Source organism: Stenella coeruleoalba (genome assembly GCF_951394435.1).
Source record: "Stenella coeruleoalba genome assembly, chromosome: 6".
NCBI classification, from domain to species: domain Eukaryota; kingdom Metazoa; phylum Chordata; class Mammalia; order Artiodactyla; family Delphinidae; genus Stenella; species Stenella coeruleoalba.
In genome coordinates this window covers 18560198-18580204 of record NC_137151.1, presented here as the reverse complement: position 1 = coordinate 18580204, position 20007 = coordinate 18560198, and the positions used below count along the sequence as shown (strand labels likewise).

Genomic DNA, 20007 nt, shown 5'->3' with positions numbered 1-20007 from the left:
GAAGGGAAGCTGGGCCAAGCATCTCAGCAGGTGGAGGTGATTTTGGCAGCAGCATTAATGATCCCCTGGTACAGGTGGGGAAGAAAACCCCGCCCATCCCCTTACCAAATTGTAAGTCAAGTTAAATGCTTGCCTTTACCTCTCAGCTGGAAAAGTGTGACCCTATCACACCCAAGGGGCTCCAAATGTGCTTTTAAATAGAAGAATCCGGCCTCAGGTTCCTATGATCTGTGGATAAATAGATCATAAAAACAAGTAAGAAATATGGCTGTGCTTTCATTTTTCTTTTTTTTGAAATTAATTTATTTTAATTTATTTATTATTTTTGGCTGTGTTGGGTCTTCGTTGCTGCACGCAGGCTTTCTCTAGTTGCAGCAAGCAGGGGCTACTCTTCGTTGTGGTGCGCAGACTTCTCATTGTGGTGGCTTCTTTTGTTGCAGAGCACTGGCGCTAGAGCACGCAGGCTTCAGTAGTTGTGGCGCACGGGCTTAGTTGCTCCGTGGCATGTGGGATCTTTCCGGACCTTGGCTTGAACCCGTGTCCCCTGCATTGGCAGGTGGATTCTTAACCACTGCGCCACCAGGGAAGTCCCTCATTTTTCATGAAATGATTACAGACATATCTTCTCACTAGGAAGTAAGACAAGGGTCCAATATGTTTTCTCTAGAGTAATGGAAATAGTGCTTTGAGAAACCTATCTACCTTGGTGGAAATTTTCAGTCATTTTTTTCCTTGGACTTTTTTTCTTTCCCTAAAGAAAAATGTGGTATTGATATCTAGTATATGGCTTATGTTTGTGAGTTTCCACTATGGAGGCCTAGAGGCTCTATGTAGTGAGACAGAGCTGTGTTTGGTGCCATCACTTTAGCCCACTGATTTCAAAGCCCTGAGTACCTCCGTAATAAAGCTCCGAAGACTCTGTGTGGACTAGACTTTCCTAACCTCACCCTGAAGAATTCCTTAATGTTCGGCCAGCCATGACAAGATGCTGGGCAAACCTGTGTCCTTACCAGTTTCCTGACTCTCCCTCCAGAGCTTGCTGGCAACCAGTGAACTGAACCAAAGCGGTTCTTGCTTGTCTTACATTAAAACTCCATTTGTCAAACAGCAGTTGCACAAGGAAAGGTCAGCACTTTATGTTCTGAGCACTTAACTTTAATCATTTCTTACAGTGGACAGAGTCCAAGAGGTTTTCAAATTAGTCCTTAAATGTAAGGGAAAGAATGTCGGTCGTTCCATCAGGAATAAAAATCTGGTGCCTGGTTCTCCTTCCTTGTTACCCCAGTCCATCTCCACGTACTACTGCATCCTAGTAGAAATGCCACAAATCTGCGTCCAATCAACAGACATTTACTGAGCATTTACTATATGTCAGACATCTGTCGAAGGAGTAGCTAGGTTTCTCCTTGTGATTTATTTTGAAAATTATACACTCTTGTACTTTTATTATTTTTTTAATAACAAAAGTGGAACATGCTCATTGAAAACAATGTCAAACCACACAGAAAAACAAAAAGTGAAAGTTCCCTTATCTAACTCCCCAAGGATAAGCAGTGCTAATAATTCTTCCTATCATTTGCTACACTTTGCTTTATTCATTCAACAAGCTCCTGCCTACTTCTTTCCATGTCAGTATATGCAGTTACCTCAATTTTTTCTAAGATTTTTATACTATACATGTACCATCATTTGTATACCTACCTTTTCTCATATTGATGTATATTTAAGTTGTCTCTATTGGTTTACAAATAATGCTGCAAAGAACATTCTTGAGCTTATATCCTTAGGCGCTTTCGTGAGCATATCTGCAGGGTCCCTCTGGAAAAGTGGAATTGCTGGGTCTAAGGGTTTGTACTTAAAAAAAATTAAGGTACCTCTAATTTGCTTTCCATAAATACTGTGTTGATTTAAACCCATTAGTGGCATACGAGATAGGCACTATCTTTAGCTGATTCCTACATCAAAGTGGAATATTTGAAGGCCTTGATACCCCACCAAATCAATAATCTATCACTGCTCTTAGAAAAAAATAATTTTTGGACGTGCCAAAGAGCATCCACTCATGTGGTGACCAGTGAGATGCGAGGTCATTGTTTTCCAAGGGCAGGGAGAGTGCTTATCTAAACATACACCCCATTCCCTGGACTCTGCTAACTGTTCCTGCCTCAGCCCTCAAGGTCCTTCTCCCCCCATTTCTGCTTAAGATTCACTATGGCAGGAGGTTTGTGTATAAACAAATAACACAACACAATGGCTGCCCTCAGAGACCTTTCAAAGTGACTCGAGGAGACAGAAACACAGATGGCTAAAAAACAAGCTAAAAATACAAGTCAGTATATAAAAAGCAGCAAATAAATATAGTCAGCATCATTATAGCAGTTCAGAGGAAGGAAGGAAAGCAGTGGGCTAGGGTGTCCAGACTTCATGGCAGGGATGTGGTGTAGGATTTGTGGATTTCTCAGGTGGCGGGGAGGTGTGCATGGGGAGAAAACTGTAAAAACCATGAGTAAGAACCAGCTCAGAGAAGAAGGGAGATTCCTTGAGAGCGTGGAAAACAGCAGGGAAAGGGCACATTTTTATCTTGCTAGTTGGAAGTGGGCGTGGCTTACAGTACTTGAGATGATTAGAGATACTTGGCAAAGCTTATTTATTGATTGATTTTTTTTGGCATGATGGGAGTGGTGTAGGAAGGTCATTAAGAATCTGAAGAAGCCTTTCAGAGCTCTTCTCAGAAAAGAACCCTCCGATTTACACACACACAATTTTGGCTACATTTCAGGGAGCCCCTATCCCAAGTTGAAAAACTTTTTAGTGTACCTAAAAAGCATTGCAACTCAGGACAAGCCATCTAGAAAAAAAAAGTCAGCCAGGTATATATATATATATATATATATATATATATATATATATATCACATAAAAGTTGTTAGGCCATGTAAGACGTAACTAATAATTCATTTATTCATGAATCGTCAGACTCTGAAGCAGACTGGAAACAGGTGGGTAACAACTTGTTAGGAGCCCGCTGGCTCTTCCATGGCTTCAGTTTAGCCAGCGTCAATCGGTGGAGGCGATTCTCTGCCTTTTTCAGGAGAAACGATCTGTCCTGAGGGAAACCAGGCTCTTGAAAATTTGAATCAATGGGATTATTTACGCTTGCATCACTGGAATCCACTCGGAGATGCCCGGTTTTTGCTGCAGAAAAGATACTTTTCCTCCCCACCCCCTCCTTTCTTTTTGACAGTCAGTTAATAAAGACTCAACAATAAGCAGCTGCCGGTGATGTCATGTGGGACTTTGGCCACGGAGCTTATATTTACAAGCTCCGAGCAACCACGGAGCCGCAGCCCTGGGAGCAGCGGATCTCCGCAAACTTTTTCTGAATTCGCGGCAGGAACTTTTGCTGCCGCTTCGGCTGTTGAGAGAAACTGCGCGTGTTCTGTGAGCCCGGCCTTTTCATGCTTCACAAATAAACAGAGGATCAACCCGGGAGGAAATGTTTAGCTGGAGAGAGTTGTTGCAGTTCCTGTGTTTGTCTCCAGGACTGTGAGATGTGTTGACTGCAGAGCTGACAAGTAAGACTGTTGGAATTTTAAAAACTCTTGTAACAGTTTTTCGTATTTATACAGCTTGCTTTGCTTTTAAAGTGAGATGGTGATGTGTACGTATTTCTCCGGGCTCTGTCACTGCCACAAGTATGCATTTGTTTCAAGTAGTAATTACAGTGCGCTGAGGTTGAAGGGGTAGGTGCAGAGGACTCAGCACATAGATAAAAGGGTACTGGATTCCTGATCTTAATTTGCCTCTGCAGGGAGGTTGGCAATTTTCTTTATTTTTTTAAATAAAAAGCCACCAACCATACAGAAACTATTAGGTTGACCTAGGAATTTTAATAGAAAACTGTAAAGACTAATTTTTAATCAACCAGTGTGCTGGAAGGGAAAACCCACTCTTGATTTTCATCTCTCATCGTTCCTGTGGTTTATAGATTTCTAATATGTGCGTGTCGTTCAATGTCTCCTTCCCTTCTTGCCTACACCCTCCTCCCAAACGCACGCACACTCATAAGCTCATTCATTCTCAGGGAGTTCGAAAGTATAGACAAATGTTTTGGAATGGAAACCGTTTCTATCTGGATTTCTTCCCTTTAAGTACCTGGAGAAATGTTTGCTGTTCTGACTTGTCTTCTGGGAACCTGAACGCAGGTACTGCTGAAAAAGTTCAACTTTGACACTCAGCTCGGTGGGGACGTGAGATCCACAACCTCGCTTTCACTTTCCTCCCAACTCTTTCAAACTCTCCAAATATTCTTCGGGGAGTGGGAAGGGTGGGATCTGTGTGCCGCCAGCCTGAACCCGGGCCCCCTCTCATCACGGTTGCCCTGGGCCACCTGGAAGTTCTGCGTCAGAGCCACGTGGATTTGTCTTTCTGCTGCATGCTTCTCGCTGCTGGGTTTGCACCTGAGTGCCTGCAGTGAATTCAGCCCCTTGTAATTAGTAGCGCAACCTGGCTGATGCCTGCCCTCCAGTCCTGACAGCCCTGCTGCACGGATTGACAAGCGGCTGTTAGTCTGTTACGTCCTGCACGTGAGCCCCGTGACTCCGTACAGGAGACCCAGCTGTTCCTCCATTCAGCGGCTCTGTCAGCAGCCCACAAGAGCAGGGACAGCCTTCCCTGCCTTTCCCTTTTTCTCTGGTCTCAGAGAATTGTAAGAAGCCGCTGCCTGAAAACTCCTAAAATATTCGACTGTTTTCCATGGAGTTCTAAGGTGGGCAGCCTCCTTCTGCGTGTTTGTCAACTCCAGATTTTTCCATCAGAGCACACTCTCTTGCATATGATTTTTAAAAAAATTTTATTGAAGTATAGTTGATTTACAGTGTTGTATTAATTTCTGCTGTACAGCAAAGTGACTCAGTTATACATGTATATATATTCCTTTCCATTATGGTTTATCACAGGATATTGAATACAGTTCCCTGTGCTATACAGTAGGAACTTGTTTATCCATCCTATATATACTAGTTAGCACTGGATATGTTTTATGTATTAAAGCTCAATGCTTTAGGTGAATTTTTACTTAAAGAAAGGGACGTGCTACTAAAACAGTTTCCAAACCATTATTCAAAGCTTATCTTTTGCAGAAGAAAACCTGAGGCATGAGGAGGGGAAATGATTGGTCCAAAGTCACCCAGCAAGACCGTGGCAGAGCTCCAACTAGAAACTCAGCCTCCCGTGCTTGTCCCGGCATGCATTTCACATTTCAGTTCTTCCAGGTTGTAGAAGAAATAGGACCCACGTGTGGTTCCTAGCCTTCTTGCAGGAGCTGGGCTGTGTGAAGGTGTAGATGAAGGTGGTCTGGTAAAGAGAGAACATTCCTGTTTTGTCTTTGGCTCTGGGTATGTTTCTTAACAACTCTGTTCCTCATTATTTTGGCTAGAGAACCAAAGAGCAGTCTGTGATTATTTGACAGTTGATGACCTAAAGGCAAGCCGGGCATTTCAGGCAGTGGAATAGTACGGAAGGTACTTTGCATCAGGTGCAGGTTGAGAGACCGAAGGTGGTTCCCAGTTCTGACATTTTCTGTTTCTGCTTTACTTCCAAGTCTCAGACTTCTTTTATTGACCACACGTTACTTGTCTTCCCCTTCTTTGGGGCTCCTCTTGCCTGTGGAAATGTTACTTTCTCATGGATTCTTACCCCTCACCCTCATTATCTCACTGCAGCCTGGACCTCCAGTGCTAACATTCAACTAGATTCCACTAACACCCTGCATTCCTCTTTCTCCCTGGAGCCTTCCTTGCCCCTGACACCCCTGCCTATGGGATGCCTCTGTGGATTCTTCAAGTTGAAGTGATGATTTTCTTCTTTGGAGCCTCATGGTATCCTGTGCTGATTTTTGCTGTGGGATCTGAAGCTCTATGCTACCTAGTTAAGAACCTCTTTCCATCAAAAGCCAGGGCTATATTTCAATACTTCCTATATCCACGGCACCTAGTACAGAGTATAGTAGTATGGTAGTTCAACGTGTAATAGCAAATAAGTAAAGGAGTGAATTGCTTAAGTATCCCCTTTCCTGCATCAAACACCCATGCCTCTGCACGTGGCTGGCAAAAACATCATGTAAATGTGCTGAGTGGCTTGAAATTCTTCTTCACTCTGGTTGAAAGCTCTCAGCGCCAGACTCCCCGGTATGCAGACAAGGGCTATTCCTGATGTGACGCCGCCAACCTCCCATGCCTCATTTCTCGCCACTCCCTCGCATGTACTATGTGTCTGCCCTGGAGGTTCCTAGCATGACAGTCCATCTATATCTTCCATCAAGGCTTGAGGGGCAGCATGGTGGAGCGATTGAGGACTTGGGTTCTGGAACCAGACTGCCCAGGCTCAAGTCCTGCTTTCATCCCTGGCCGGCTTTATGATCTTGGTTAATTCACTTGACTTTTCTGTTTCAGCTTTTCATCTTTAAAATGTGGCTAGTAAGAGTGCCTACCTTGTGGGAGTATGGGGAGAATTAAATACATTAATATAGCTAAAACCCTTAGCTAAACACTTAGCTATACATCAATATAGCTAAAACAGGCAGAGATTTAAGTACTGATGAGTATTAGCTGTTATCATCGCTATCGCCTTACCAGTGCCCATGTCCTACCCCAGACCTAATGAATGGGCATTTCCGAGGTGTGATTCAGACACAGGAATAGTTAAAAAGTTCCTCAGATGATTCGGGTGGGAATTCCTGTCTTAGCTACTAGGAGCTGCTTTCTGTTACCTAAACATGCTGGGTTTGTATGTTCTTTAGCACCTCAATATCTTTACACTCTTGCCTGTGGCACCTCCCTATCCATCCAATTTATCCCCCAGACCCTTTTGCCAAATTTGTAATCTCATGCCTAGCTAGGCACCTGGCACAGAGTGAATTCCCAACAAACAAATGATGGAAAAAAAAAATGTATGAATGTGTGCTTGATGGGTACTCTAAGAGAAGGTTTAAATTTTCTTCCCCATAATCACTACTGAGTGATGCCTGCATACCAGGCACATTTCTAAACACTTCACAGGTGCTGTCTCATGATCATTATACTCATTTTCCAGGCAAGGATACTGAGGTTCAGAAAGGTGAGGTAATGTGCAAAGGTCACATGGACAGTAAAAGAGGCAGAGGCAGGATTTGAACCCTGAGCCCATACTCTTAACCTTTCATTGTACGGCTCTCTGGACACGTGGAAGGCAGTCTTTCTCATGAGCTTTTCTTATGGTGGAACTTTGATTTTTCTTGTCTTCCCCTGGACTGATGGTACTGGAGAGCAGCAAATCAGATAAACACTTCAAGGTACCAGCCGACTGAAGTGGTGGTTCACATTTTCTAGTCTTGCAGAAGGGTCAAAGCCCATGCCCAGCCCTTTGGTATTTTTGTTTTTCTCTGAGTCTCGGACAAGAATCCCCTTGCAGGTTAGGCCGAGTTTATGGCTCAACATCAAAATTATTTGCACTCTCGGTGTATGCGTGGGTAGGCTGAGTTCAGTTTGGTCAAGAGTATAATTCAGGGGATTTAGATTAAAAAAAAAAAATTGGAAGTAATGGTGGCCATTTGGTTGGTTTCTGGAAAAGTTTACCAAGGGAAGTGGTAGTATTTTGTGATAGTGGGTTTAAACAGCTAGAATGGTTGACGTTGAACACTGGCAAGTCATAGAACCAGTTAAACACAAGATACCTTATAGCCTTATTTTTCTCGACTTCTCTAATTCTACAAAGTTTAATGCCTTTGGAATTTTAGATTCCCAATAGTGCTTTCTTTATAGATGAAATAATAAATCTCTTGGATACATAGAACATTACCCACAACATTTACTGTGCCCACACTACATACTTGTCTAATGAAGTGTGTCGTGTCCTTTTGGAAGCCTCAATTACACAAGGTACTTCCCAGTAGTTACATAAATTAATGTGGTATTTTCAGGGCAAGAAACCAGATCTCTCCTCTTAGAAATAAACTTTCTGGATTAGTGATTCCTTTGAGTAGAATCTGGATGCTCTATAAGAACCCGATGGGCTGAGTTCAAGAAGAAAGTCCCAAACCCAAACCCACTGGAGCATAAGCTTGGATAATGATATGGCATATACATATTATGATGTTGAAAGATGAGCTGTTAGTTCTGAAACGTGGGAACAAGTGTGACTGTCAAGATGTGTGTCTGACAAACTGTTCCATGAAGGGACCTTGCTTCATTTGACAAATAGAATCTGGAAACATAGAACACTGATCCAGGCCAATCCAAAAGATACGTCCTAAGTGGGTCCCATTGCCAGTGCGGGTCTGTTTTTAGAAACAAACAAATCAAAGTAATACATGCTCATAATTTAGAAAACCAAATAGCACTAAAATGTCTCTATAAATAAAAACTATATATCATATATTTACATATGTCACTTGACATATTAATTGGTAGTTCTAAAATGCTTACACATATATAAACAGTGCATGTATATATGAAGATATACATATCTGACAGTCTTTTAGCTGCTTTTTCTGTACTATTTTTAAATAATGTTTTTTATATCTAGTTATAATGTCAAAGTATTTACCTTGTATTATTATAGATTACAATATATATTTCTTACACCTCCTACACTCTTCCTGTTCTCCAATGGAATTATATCACAATTTTGATTAAATGTCTATTCAGTGCTTATTTTTATCATGATTGTAAATAACATTCACTGTTGAGTCAAATAATTTATTCTTGTATTTCCTTTCTCTTAAAAATATTTTTCCTGGGCTTCCCTGGTGGCGCAGTGTTTGAGAGTCCGCCTGCCGATGCAGGGGACCACGGGTTTGTGCCCTGGTCTGGGAAGATCCCACGTGACACCGAGCGGCTGGGCCCGTGAGCCATGGCCGCTGAGCCTGCGCGTCCGGAGCCTGTGCTCCGCAACGGGAGAGGCCACAACAGTGAGAGGCCCGTGTACCGCCAAAAAAAAAAAAATATATATATATATATATATTTTTTTTTTTTTCCCCCTAAAGTTATTAATTGCCTCATTTCGAACACTGACTTGGTTTTCTAGGAATCTATAGTTAAATTTTCCAACAGCCATTTGACAAATGTGTCAAAGATAACTTACTTTTCAAACATTCTTCTTATATGGATAAATTCTTAAGTCACAGTATACTGTTTTTTGTGTTTTTGTTTGGTCGGTTGTCATGTAGGAGAAGTTAATTATTAATTGTGAGATATCAGAAGCAATTTAAAAGCCCTGTCTTCAACATTTCTTTTATTCTAATTATAGTCAATTACTCATCTGTAGGTAAATGGACAGAAACGATCTGTTTTTATTGTAGTTTGTAAATAACATTCATAGTTTAGTGTTATGGTTCCATGAATACTCCATAGATTTTAGTGTAAGAAATAGTCTTTGTTTCTGAGTACCTTTAACATCTAGAATAGCTTCATTAGAGGAGAGCAAATGATGCTTCATGTAATGTTATTTTATGAATAGGTAAATGAATGGCCCACTTGAAATGACACTTGAAGAGAATTTCTTCCCTTTCTCATTTTCTTCTCATTTTTTCAGCCCAGATTTGCATGATCAGGAATGTGAGATACTTTATTATTGGGAGTAGTTAAAAGAGTTTACTAGAAAATAATTTGAAAGAGATTGTGTTTTTGGAGATTGCCAGTAGAGGGCCTTATTAAACTGAATAAAATTTCACATACAGACCAATGGCAATAGGTACCTTGTGAAAGAAGCCATTGTTTTTAGGATACCTGATTAATAGCAGTAAAACTACCAAAGTAATCTTTTTAAAGTGCATTGTATTTTTTTAAATCTGGAGAAATTAGAAGTCTTAACTTTTTATTTTCATTGTTAGGGAAAATTGGAGAATTCAGCCCATCCAGCAAACCAGGACTTCGGATGCCAAGTCATAAAATCTGTACATGACCTTTCTTTTGGAGTTGGAGCCCTGGACTCTGAGCCTTTTGGGGAAATTAATATTGGCTGTTGAATATGGAGGAAAAACATGATAGTTCCCCTATCCTAGGGACAGTTTATACTTGTTTCCTACATTTGAGTGAGCCCCACTCTCAACGAAATGGGTTTTCTATTCCCTGCACCTGGACCAGAATCTCACTCTGTGGTATACCCTCGATTCAGACACAGGAAATGAGAATCTAGAGGAATCGTGAGAGCTGGAGAGCATTATTAAGTGCTCCGTCATGCTATGTTGCCGTGAAGGAAAGAGTTGTGGGGACTTGAGCTGACTTTTCTAGAGTCATTTGGTGGGTTAGCACAGAGCTCTTCTCTTCCTACTCACTGACCTGTTTTCAGCTTCTCCTACTCACCAAAATCTCTCCTTAGGAAGGCTCCCCCTCCCCCTGCGACCTCACTGGGACAATTCCTGCTCAGCCCGAATGTTCCTTCCTCAGGAGAGCTTTCCTTACTTGTTATAGACTCGGATAGCTTCAGGTACTTGCTTTGCATAGCACGTATCACTAGTGTAATTAAATATATGGTCAATTATTGGATTCAGAACGTCTCCCTGTCTAGGCTTTAGTTGCATAGGGGCAGTATCTGTGTCTATCTTGTTTAATATTGTAGCCTGAGCACCTAGAACAGTGGCTGGTCAATGGTAGGTGAACAACAAATATTTGGTGAATGGACAGATATAAGCAAATGTTCAGACTTTAGTGCTTTCTCCTCTCCATTCTTACACTTCTGAAAACATTCCTTTTTACAACTCAACTGATGACATTCAAATCTCATGGCATTCGACATTCCTGTGGACACAGGGAACAAAGGCAAGACATTTCGTTTTACCGAACTTTTAATGATTGAGGGGGTGCCTGTTTAGTTCCAGTCGTGTAGGTATCAATACTCATGGCATTTGTCAGTGGGGGCTCTATAGGTGTGAGGGTGTGAGAGTAAATGAAGAAGAGGATGGACAGGATTTATTTTCTTCCCTCGTTGATGAGGGCAAGGGAATGGGAAGAGGAAGATGTCTTGCATTGAGTAATGTGCCCCTTTATGTTTCCCAGCTTGAGCTGGTAATTTTCTGGATACCCTTTCCCTGAGAGACTGCATTATACACCAGAAAGACCAGGATTTTTTTTTTTTTTTGCGGTATGTGGGCCTCTCACTGCTGTGGCCTCTCCCGTTGCGGAGCACAGGCTCTGGACGCTCAGGCTCAACGGCCACGGCTCACAGGCCCAGCCGCTCCGCGGCGTGTGGGATCTTCCCAGACCGGGGCACGAACCCGTGTCCCCTGCATCGGCAGACGGACTCTCAACCACTGCGCCACCAGGGAAGCCAAGACCAGGATTTTTGGAGTCAGTTAATACAGATAGAGTAACAGAAAGCAAATAGCCACAGCTCGTGCACATGTGACATTTACCCCTTAGATAGATCTGGGTTCCAGCCTCTGTTCCGATCTCCATCAACTTTGGGAGAGTTATTTAATTTCCTTGAGCTTGGTTTCCTCATCCATAAAATGTAGTAATATCAACAATGATTTCACCTGATATATATTAAGTGCTTGCAATGTGTCTGGCCCTGTCATGCTTTCCATTTATATTGTCTCATTTAATCCTCAAAATAGCCCTCTGAGATAAATATTCCTATCAATTCTATTTCATAGATGACAAAACCAAGGTACTGAGAGGTTAATTTGTTCCAAATTGCATAGTAAGACTTTGACCCAGATAGTTAGATTATATTACCTCCTTATCATTGTGAGGATTAAATGAGATAAAGTACGAAGAGTGCCTGCACAAAATTAGACTTGCAGTACGTGGTGACTGTTACTGTCACTATTGGCTCCGCATCGTTGAAGACATTATGGGTCCTTGTACGCAGGTGATTGCTGAAGGGAAATGAGAGGGCTAATGTCAGCCCCATGTGTCTGGTCATAGGGACTTGTGGTTTAATCCCGATGTCAAATGTCAAGAACCCCACTTACTCGGCATTTTGGCATGTACAAGTATTTGTAGCCCAAGACAGATAGCAAGGAGGCTGCCCACCCCTACCCCTCCTGGACCGTGAATACATTTATTATGTTCTCCCCTTAGGGACATATTTTTCATTCCTCAATACCTTGTGTCTGTTTATGTGATCCCCCCGGCTTTATCATCTCTGCATTTTGTTTGGCAAAACTGCCAAATCCCGTGGTCTTTTGCATGCATAGAACTGCTTATTTGAAGTACAATGGAACCAGGTTATGAAGTTGGGTGGGTATAAAGTGTGTTCAGCTCCTTTTGGTGGGGTCTTGATTTGATGCCTTTTTCCTGCACCCCTGGACCACCTTCCCTAGCTCCTCCCACCCCCTTCCCCTTCTCCATCTCTCTCTCTCTTTACCCCACCTTATTTCTGTCCTTGTCTCTCTCAGTCGTCTCTCTTCTCATCTGTCCCTCTCTTTGCTCATCCTCTTTTTTTGGTTCTTTTCCTCCTTTATCTTAATTTACCTCTACTCTGCTTCCTACTCCTCAGAAAGCCTAGTGGAGAAGTGGTGGTGGTCAGTGCTTCTCACTGACGATGGACCAGGCACTGGAGAAGGGAATCATTTCAGTTCTCTACCTCTCCATAAACTTCAGATACCCTAGGGCCCCATTCTAATGCTGATCCCATTAAACAAAGGACACATCCAGATTTCAAGCCAAAGTAAGGGAGAGACCAAAAGAGCAAGCAGAATGGTGGAGTGGAGTGAAATCCGGATGGAGAGCTGAACAGCCCTGCTTGTAAAATTCTTCCACGAGCCAGCTATATGACATGGGATCAAGTGGTCCCATCTGCAGAGTGAAAAGTGGGGATCAGATAGTCACAAGGCCGTTGCTGGCCCCGTGATCCTGTTTTTCCTTAGCACACACTGACTTCGGTCTGACTCACAACACAGACTTAGTGCTGTCATGCACAGCACTAAGGAGAAAAGCCCCTCCCCCAGGACAGTGGGTGCAGGTCTGGGCTGTGAGCACGAGGACCCTTGCAGCGTCTGAGATCTCCAGAAGTCCTGTTTTCCCAAAGCGCTGAAGTGACCCGTCCCTGCACAGTGCCGTGTGTCTTCACAACAGATGTTGAAGGATCACCCTTGAAAGGGTGTTTCTCCAAAGCATTTAATTATAACCTCCACAGAAGATTAACAGATGTTGTAATTGTCTTTACTCTTTGATTAAATAGTTTCTGCATGAGTAGCTTTCTTAGATTTTCCTTCTCTGTTTTGTATGGTCTTTACAAACTGACATGTGTCTGCAGTTTTCTACAGATAGCTCCTCAATGGGCTTGGTAAGAATCTTTGCAGATTCATAATTTCATTCTATCTCTTTTATCTGTCTATCTATCACCTATCATCTCTCTCTCTCTTTCCCCTCTCTCTGTTATCCATCTCTCTCTCTCTCTCTCTCTCTCTCTCTCTCTCTCTCTCTCTCATCCATCTCCCTATCTATCTATCTACCTACCTACTTATCTACCTATCACACCTGGGCTGGGACAAGCTGTGCTTCTATAGACTGAACCATTGGTTATACAGGCAGACGGGTGATGGGAATATGAACGTGGTTAGGAGACTGGCCTCTCTCTTTACCATTTGTCCAGGGAAGTGACTGATGCCCATAAATATTCCCTTGGAAAAAATTGTGCAAAGTGGGAAAAGAAAATTCTGCAAACCTCGTGCGGCAACCAAGCATGCCAGGTGCCAAGCGTGCAAATGAGTTTGCAAGCAGAGAGAAAAACCAACATTCATGATGTGAATGTCTGCAGATTTCCTTGGCAGTATTTGCTCTGGGAAGATAAAAGTTATCAGCCAGAAGCCTTATCTACATCAAAGGCATTATTTTCATTCCATTATTGAGAACCCAGGATTCTTTCTTTGCATCAGAGATGTGGCCTGTGTTCTAGGGCTCATTTATCTCACCTTCTACTTAGCCCATCAGGAGGGAGGATGCCACTAACTTTACATGAATAAGAATGCTTCTTTCTCAGTGTCCAAAGTAGTATGTTTTTTCCCTGAGAGGAAAAAACTATAATGAAGGGGTTCAGACATGAAGTCAGTTTACGGTTGATGAAGACAAGAGGAATGGAAGTAAATACTGAATCAGTATTTTAGAGGGGTCTGCCTAATGATTGTCTCCACCTCACCATATGGAAACATCTGAAAAGGGCTCATAAATCAGGGCAAAGGTCAATTCTTAGATCAACTTGAGGGAAGAGAAAGATCATTGGCTTCACTGGATGAAGTAGGATTAAGCCTTTCATTGGGGGCAAAAAGGAAGAAAATACTTAGATTGTTTAATCAAATAGACTCCATGTAAATTTGATCTGTTTTATCTGTACTTGCTAAGGAAGAGGAGGGAAAAGTGTATTTTCTGAGCACACGATGGATTCTGAATATATGTGCTACTAGAAAATCAAAAGGGAAATACACTTGTGTTTATGGGGTTCACAACATATTGGAGAAAAGGAGTTAATCTCACAGGGGACATTCAAAGACTACTATAAACCAATCAATATGATTGAATTCCAAATGAATGATCAGAGCTTTGCCGGACTAAACGGTTTTATAAATTGACTGGGATCTTGACCCTTCTACAACCCATATCTATAAGAAATGGCTAAAGAAATTTGATTTATTCAGGTGATTTGGAGGAGAAAGAGGAATTTAAAACTTTTTTTGAGGTATAATATACATGCAGATAAGTGCACATAAGTATACAGCTTGACACATTTTTACAAAGTGAATACACCTGTACTACCAGCTTTCAGACCAAGGAATATCACCAGCGCCCTCCTTAAGTTCCCTTTTAGTCACACCTCTCAGGGAATCATCATGAGAACTTGCAGTAGCATAGATTAATTTTGCCTGTTTTTTGTACTTTACATAAATGGAATCACCAGTATGTATAATTTTCTTTCATTCAAATTGTATTTGTGTGATTCATCCATATTGCTGTGGTTACTGGTAGAGTTTTCATGCTCATTGCTGTATAGTATTCCATTGTGTGGCTGTATCATAATATAGTCTCTCTACTGTTGGTGGTGTATTTGGATAGCTTTCAGTTTGGGACCATGACAAATAGTGCTGCTATGAATATTCTAGTGCACACATATCCCTTGGTGAACAAACACACACACATCTGAGTGTGTATGTGTGTGAGATTGCTGCATCACAGGGAATCTACTAGATACTGCTGAATACTTTTCCAAGGTGGTTGCCCAAATTTTTATTTCCACTAACAATATGTGAGGGTAAAGGTGGTGTTTGAATTTACTCAAGAGAATACTACTTCACTTCCACTGCTACTTAGGGTAGAAGTTAAAGAGAAACAGTTGTTGCCTAATGTTAGGCAGAACTTTTGACCATCTGGAAATTCACAGACTGAAACTGGGGCCATACGAAATAGTTCCTTGCCTCCTGAGGTGCTCAGACAGTGATGGGATGGTCTTTATTGAGAAGGAAGGTGAGCTGAAGGATTCCAAGGCCTCTTCCATCTATGGACTTTGTAGATCTAAATTAATAAGCTCTATGGAAACAAAGATGCAAGAAGTTAAAAGCAGCCATTGCCATGGACCAGGTGGTCAGATGGTAGGAGACCAGATGTGAGTAAACAGGAGTGATTACACAGTCAATGCTGACTGTGAATGAGGGCAGAGGCCATTCAAGGAAGGGAGACAGGTACATGGACCTGAGCACGAAGTGGTAGAATTGAGGGGGTCATAAAAAGAGATCATATATTAGTAGATAGAAGGAAGAAGAGTAGCTTTCATGCAGCTAGACGTGTATTTTAGAGTGTGAATGGAACACAGGTTGACGCAGTTCACTCTGCTGATTGCATAGAACCAATCATGAGAAATATAAAGCAAAGCAGAGGCATTTGATCAGCTCAGTCTGAGATCAAAGGATACCTGAAAGATGCCCTGGAGGAAAGCTGTCCCACAGGGTCTGTGGCGAGGTCACAGACCCCAGGGCACAAGACAAAGCCACATTTCTGCAAGACTCATTGGAGACTATGTAGGGCTCAAACTTCTGCTCCAGTCTCTTCCACACATTGGATCCCTCTGATTTCTAACTTCTGTTTGTTTGTACTTCAATATCCTCACTTCCCCTGGAAAACTCATGGTGCCTTTCTATGGTTAATCTCTGTTATGGGTTCCCCAATCACCAACCCGTGTTAGCTGGTATTGAGCAAACACCTCATTGAACCCTGTTCCCATCACTACCAATTCCCCACGGAATGGGGGCAAGTTGTTGGGGAGGGGCAAATACATCCCCTACTTGACAGAGTTATTTTGGATCAGATTCCATCTAACTCTATCTTATGTCTTTCACCTTACTTTGATGCTTGTCGTTTCATGATTCCTATGTACAGATATGAGAAATATCTTCTATAAGTTGGTACTAGGACCTGATCAGAGAGTACTAAGAAGTCTGATCGTGTCTCCTTTTCACTTCAACTGCCAGGAAGCTCAGAACCAGAATTACGTGTTTAAATACAAGTGCTCTGTTGGCTCATATCCTGCATATTTGCAGTTTTCCATTCTCTCATCTTTGTACTTTGTGGTAGACAGAATCCTAAGATGGACCCCGAGAGATCAGCCCTTTCTTATACATGCACGTGGTGTATAATTCCCTCTCGCTGGAGTGTGGGCAGAGCCTGAGATTATGATTAGGTTACGTTGTATGGTAAAGGTGGGGAGACTTTTTCAAACGTAATTAAAGTCCCTAATCAGTTTACTTTGAGTTAATAAAAAAGGAGATTTTCTTGGATGGGCCTGACCTAATCAGACAAGTCCCTTAAAGTCTAGAGACCAGAGATTTGAAGCCTCAGAGATTCTCCTGCTGACCTCGAAAAAGCAAGTCACCATGAGTTGTAGAGATGATAATTCCCTCTCGCTGGAGTGTGGGCAGAGCCTGAGATTATGATTAGGTTACATTGTATGGTAAAGGTGGGGAGACTAATCAGTTTACTTTGAGTTAATAAAAAAGGAGATTTTCTTGGATGGGCCTGACCTAATCAGACACGTCCCTTAAAGTCTAGAGACCAGAGATTTGAAGCCTCAGAGATTCTCCTGCTGACCTCGAAAAAGCAAGTCACCATGAGTTGTAGAGATGCAAGGAAATGAATTCTGCTCACAGCCACACGAACTCAGGAGACTCCAAGCCTCAGGTGAGACCTCAGGCGAGACCTCAAACCTGCTTACCTCGTGAGACCAGACCAGAGGCCCCAGATAAGCTGTTCTCAGATTCCTGAGCCATGGAAGCTGTGAGATAATAAATGTGTATTATTTTTAAGCCACTCAGTTTGTTACACAGCAATAATTAATGTACATATTTTCACTCTAAGTTTTTTTATTTGTTGTGTATGTAGCCTCTTTAATTCCTTTGTGACTTGATTTAAATTGAATGGATTAAGGAATAAATTAAATAGTGTCCTAGGGCCCCCTCACACTTACTCCAGGGTGATAGGGATGGTGCCGTCCCCTCCATGGCGTCAGGCTCCCTCCTACCTCTGTGATTTGGCTCATGCCTTTACCTCTACTTGGAAGGTCTTCTTAGAATCTCCACTTCTTTAAACTCCATTCAAACTTATAGGCTGAGCTTGAGTTCTACATCCTCCATAATTCTTGCAATCTGATTTTTGGAGGATTTTTTTTCTTTTTCTTTTCAATATTTATTTATTTGGCTGTGCTGGGTGTTAGCTGCAGCTCACGGGCTCCTTCGCTGTGGCTTAGTTGCGGCTTGCCAGCTCCTTAGTTGTGGCATGTGAACTCTTAGTTGTGGCGTGCGTGGGGGATCTAGTTCCCTGACCAGGGATCGAGCCCAGACACTATGCATTGGGAGTGTGGGGTCTTAACCACTGGACCACCAGGGAAGTCCTGAGGAATTTTTTTTTTCTTTTCTGTTTCTAAATCCCTACAGCTGGGGTTCCCAGTCTGAGGGCTGATAGCATCATAATTACTTCAGGGAGGTTTTAAAAATGCAGATTCCCAGCATTCTCTCCCTCTTTGCCTTCCCTAGGGATTCTGGTTCATTACTGAATTTTCGAAAATCTTCCCAGGTGTTATCATTGGGCAGTGAGGTTTGGCAATGGTTGCCCTGTCAACGTCGGCTCTGTATATAGTATCTTGTGTGACTTACTGCCTGTGCTTGAGGCTCTCAAAACTTTAAGCCACATATATAGATCCCCTCTAGCCTGGACAGTATGTTATATATTTCTTTAATCTTAACCTTGGTTTTATTATTTTTCTACTTGTATCTTCCCTTTGGCTTTCCTTCCTCAATTATTTGTTTTATCATTTTCATTTTGTGTATATTTTTGTAAGTAATCACAAATCCTTGCGGGGGAATGAGATTGGGAATAAAGAAAGAAACAGAACACCAGTGTCCTCTTCCCTAATACTTTAATGTATGTGAATCTCGTTTCCCTGGCAACAGGAAAACTTTCTAAACCACGGATTCTGGCCCACATCGTACCTGGCACAATTTGACCGTATAGGAACAGTGTTCAGAAAACTAAAGACTGATGGTTGGACCGATAAGAAAAGGTTCTTGCTTTGTACAAAGAACATTCCTTCCTCTCTTTTCTGCCCCGACCTTGTCTCCTTCCTCACCCCCTTCTCCTATCTTTTGAAGCACTGAACAAAGAATTTCTCTTTTTCCTGGACTCAAGCATTCGAGGCTGGCATAATGCACAGATAAGGCTTCAGAATTAATAGGAGGACTCTTTGTCTCTTTCAGGGGGTTTCATCTGCCTGAAATGGCTTTACACTGAGGTGTATTATTTTTTGAGCTTCCTGGTTCTGTGAACAGGCACATTTTAGACACAGGGCTGGAAGTGTGAGTGGGAAGGGGGTGGGATTAATCATCGGACACTGCCCTTTCCCCTTCTAAAGCCCCATTGAATGTGCTACATTCAAGACGGCAACCATGCCCTTATGCCAAAGCACACATCTGTGATATCACTGGAAATGGTATCGTACAAGCTGTACTTGGTGAGTGGAACATAATTACGTGGGGAGGTAGGTTTATCATACAGAGCTGAGGAGTGCTGGAGGGAAGTTCTACAGAGATAGTCATTGTGGAAAAACTGATAAATTGTACCCCTCTGAGCACTCCTTTGAAGCCTCTTCTACTGTTTTGAAAATGTATAATCTCTTGGCAGTGATGAGTCCCCTGTGTCTCTCTACTTGTCCTTTCTGCAAATCTCTTTTCACTTAGATTCTCCTCAGTGGGCAACTTTCTTTTTCTTTTTTTTTTTTGCCATTGGCTTTCTCTTGAATGTATTTGCATCAGAACATCTGAACTGGCCAGGTGAGCGTGGTAAAATGTGCTGTGTGTGTGTGTACGCGTGTGCATATATGCATATGAGCACATGCATTTGAGTTTCGGGGTTTCTGTTTTTGCCATTTGCATTAGACAAAAACAGAATGTTATTTCATACGTTTCATCCATTCCATATTTCATTAGCTTAATTTCCAAATTAAGCTCATTGAACTTAGAAGAAACTATATCAAAAATTTAAATAACTCCAGGACGTTTTAACTAGTGGCATTCATCTTCTTTTCTACTAAAATCAAAAGTACTTTCTTCTTGATGGAGATGTTTCTGTGCAATTTTCTCCAATATCGTTGGGGTTATGCTTAAGCCATTATAAATCTTTTCAAAGATAAATGTTTGGACCATTGAATTCTGCCTCTCACTTCCTACCCCTATCACCCTATGTTCTTGTAAGGATACAGAATTCTCACATATGACTCAAAATGTTTCAGTTTTGTTTCTTAGATGCTTACTTAATGAGAGCTCATGGAAGCATTACACAGTGCAGGTTCTCAGGGTGAGCAGGTCATGTGTAGAGGTGTTCAGTGTGGTAGTGACTGAAGCTGATTGGACTTGAAGCCTGCCCTTGTGGAGCAGAAGACCTGCAGGCAGCCATGCAACCCATCATACACTGTTCCATGATGCTGATCAACTGAAACAGAAACACATATTTCTAGAGACTATATCTGCTTTACAGTTTCCTTCACCACC

The 20007-nt window shown here is 42.1% G+C and overlaps 1 protein-coding gene across 11 annotated transcripts in view; it reads left to right on the top strand.

Moving 5' to 3' along the window:
* The window catches only part of NCKAP5 (NCK associated protein 5), a 1134964-nt gene that overhangs the window by 166301 nt on the left and 948656 nt on the right, over positions 1-20007 (top strand). For 6 of the 11 annotated variants that reach the window (XM_079924728.1, XM_079924727.1, XM_079924711.1 and 3 more), the window contains exon 1: positions 2947-3574. The exons of 3 other annotated variants lie outside the window; for them this stretch is intronic. The gene's annotated coding sequence lies outside the window, so the exon portion shown is untranslated. Of the gene's footprint in view, positions 1-2946; positions 3575-18307; positions 18972-18997; positions 19291-20007 lie in introns of those variants that run through there. 2 more of the 11 variants (XM_079924725.1, XM_079924724.1) reach the window with 2 other exon arrangements.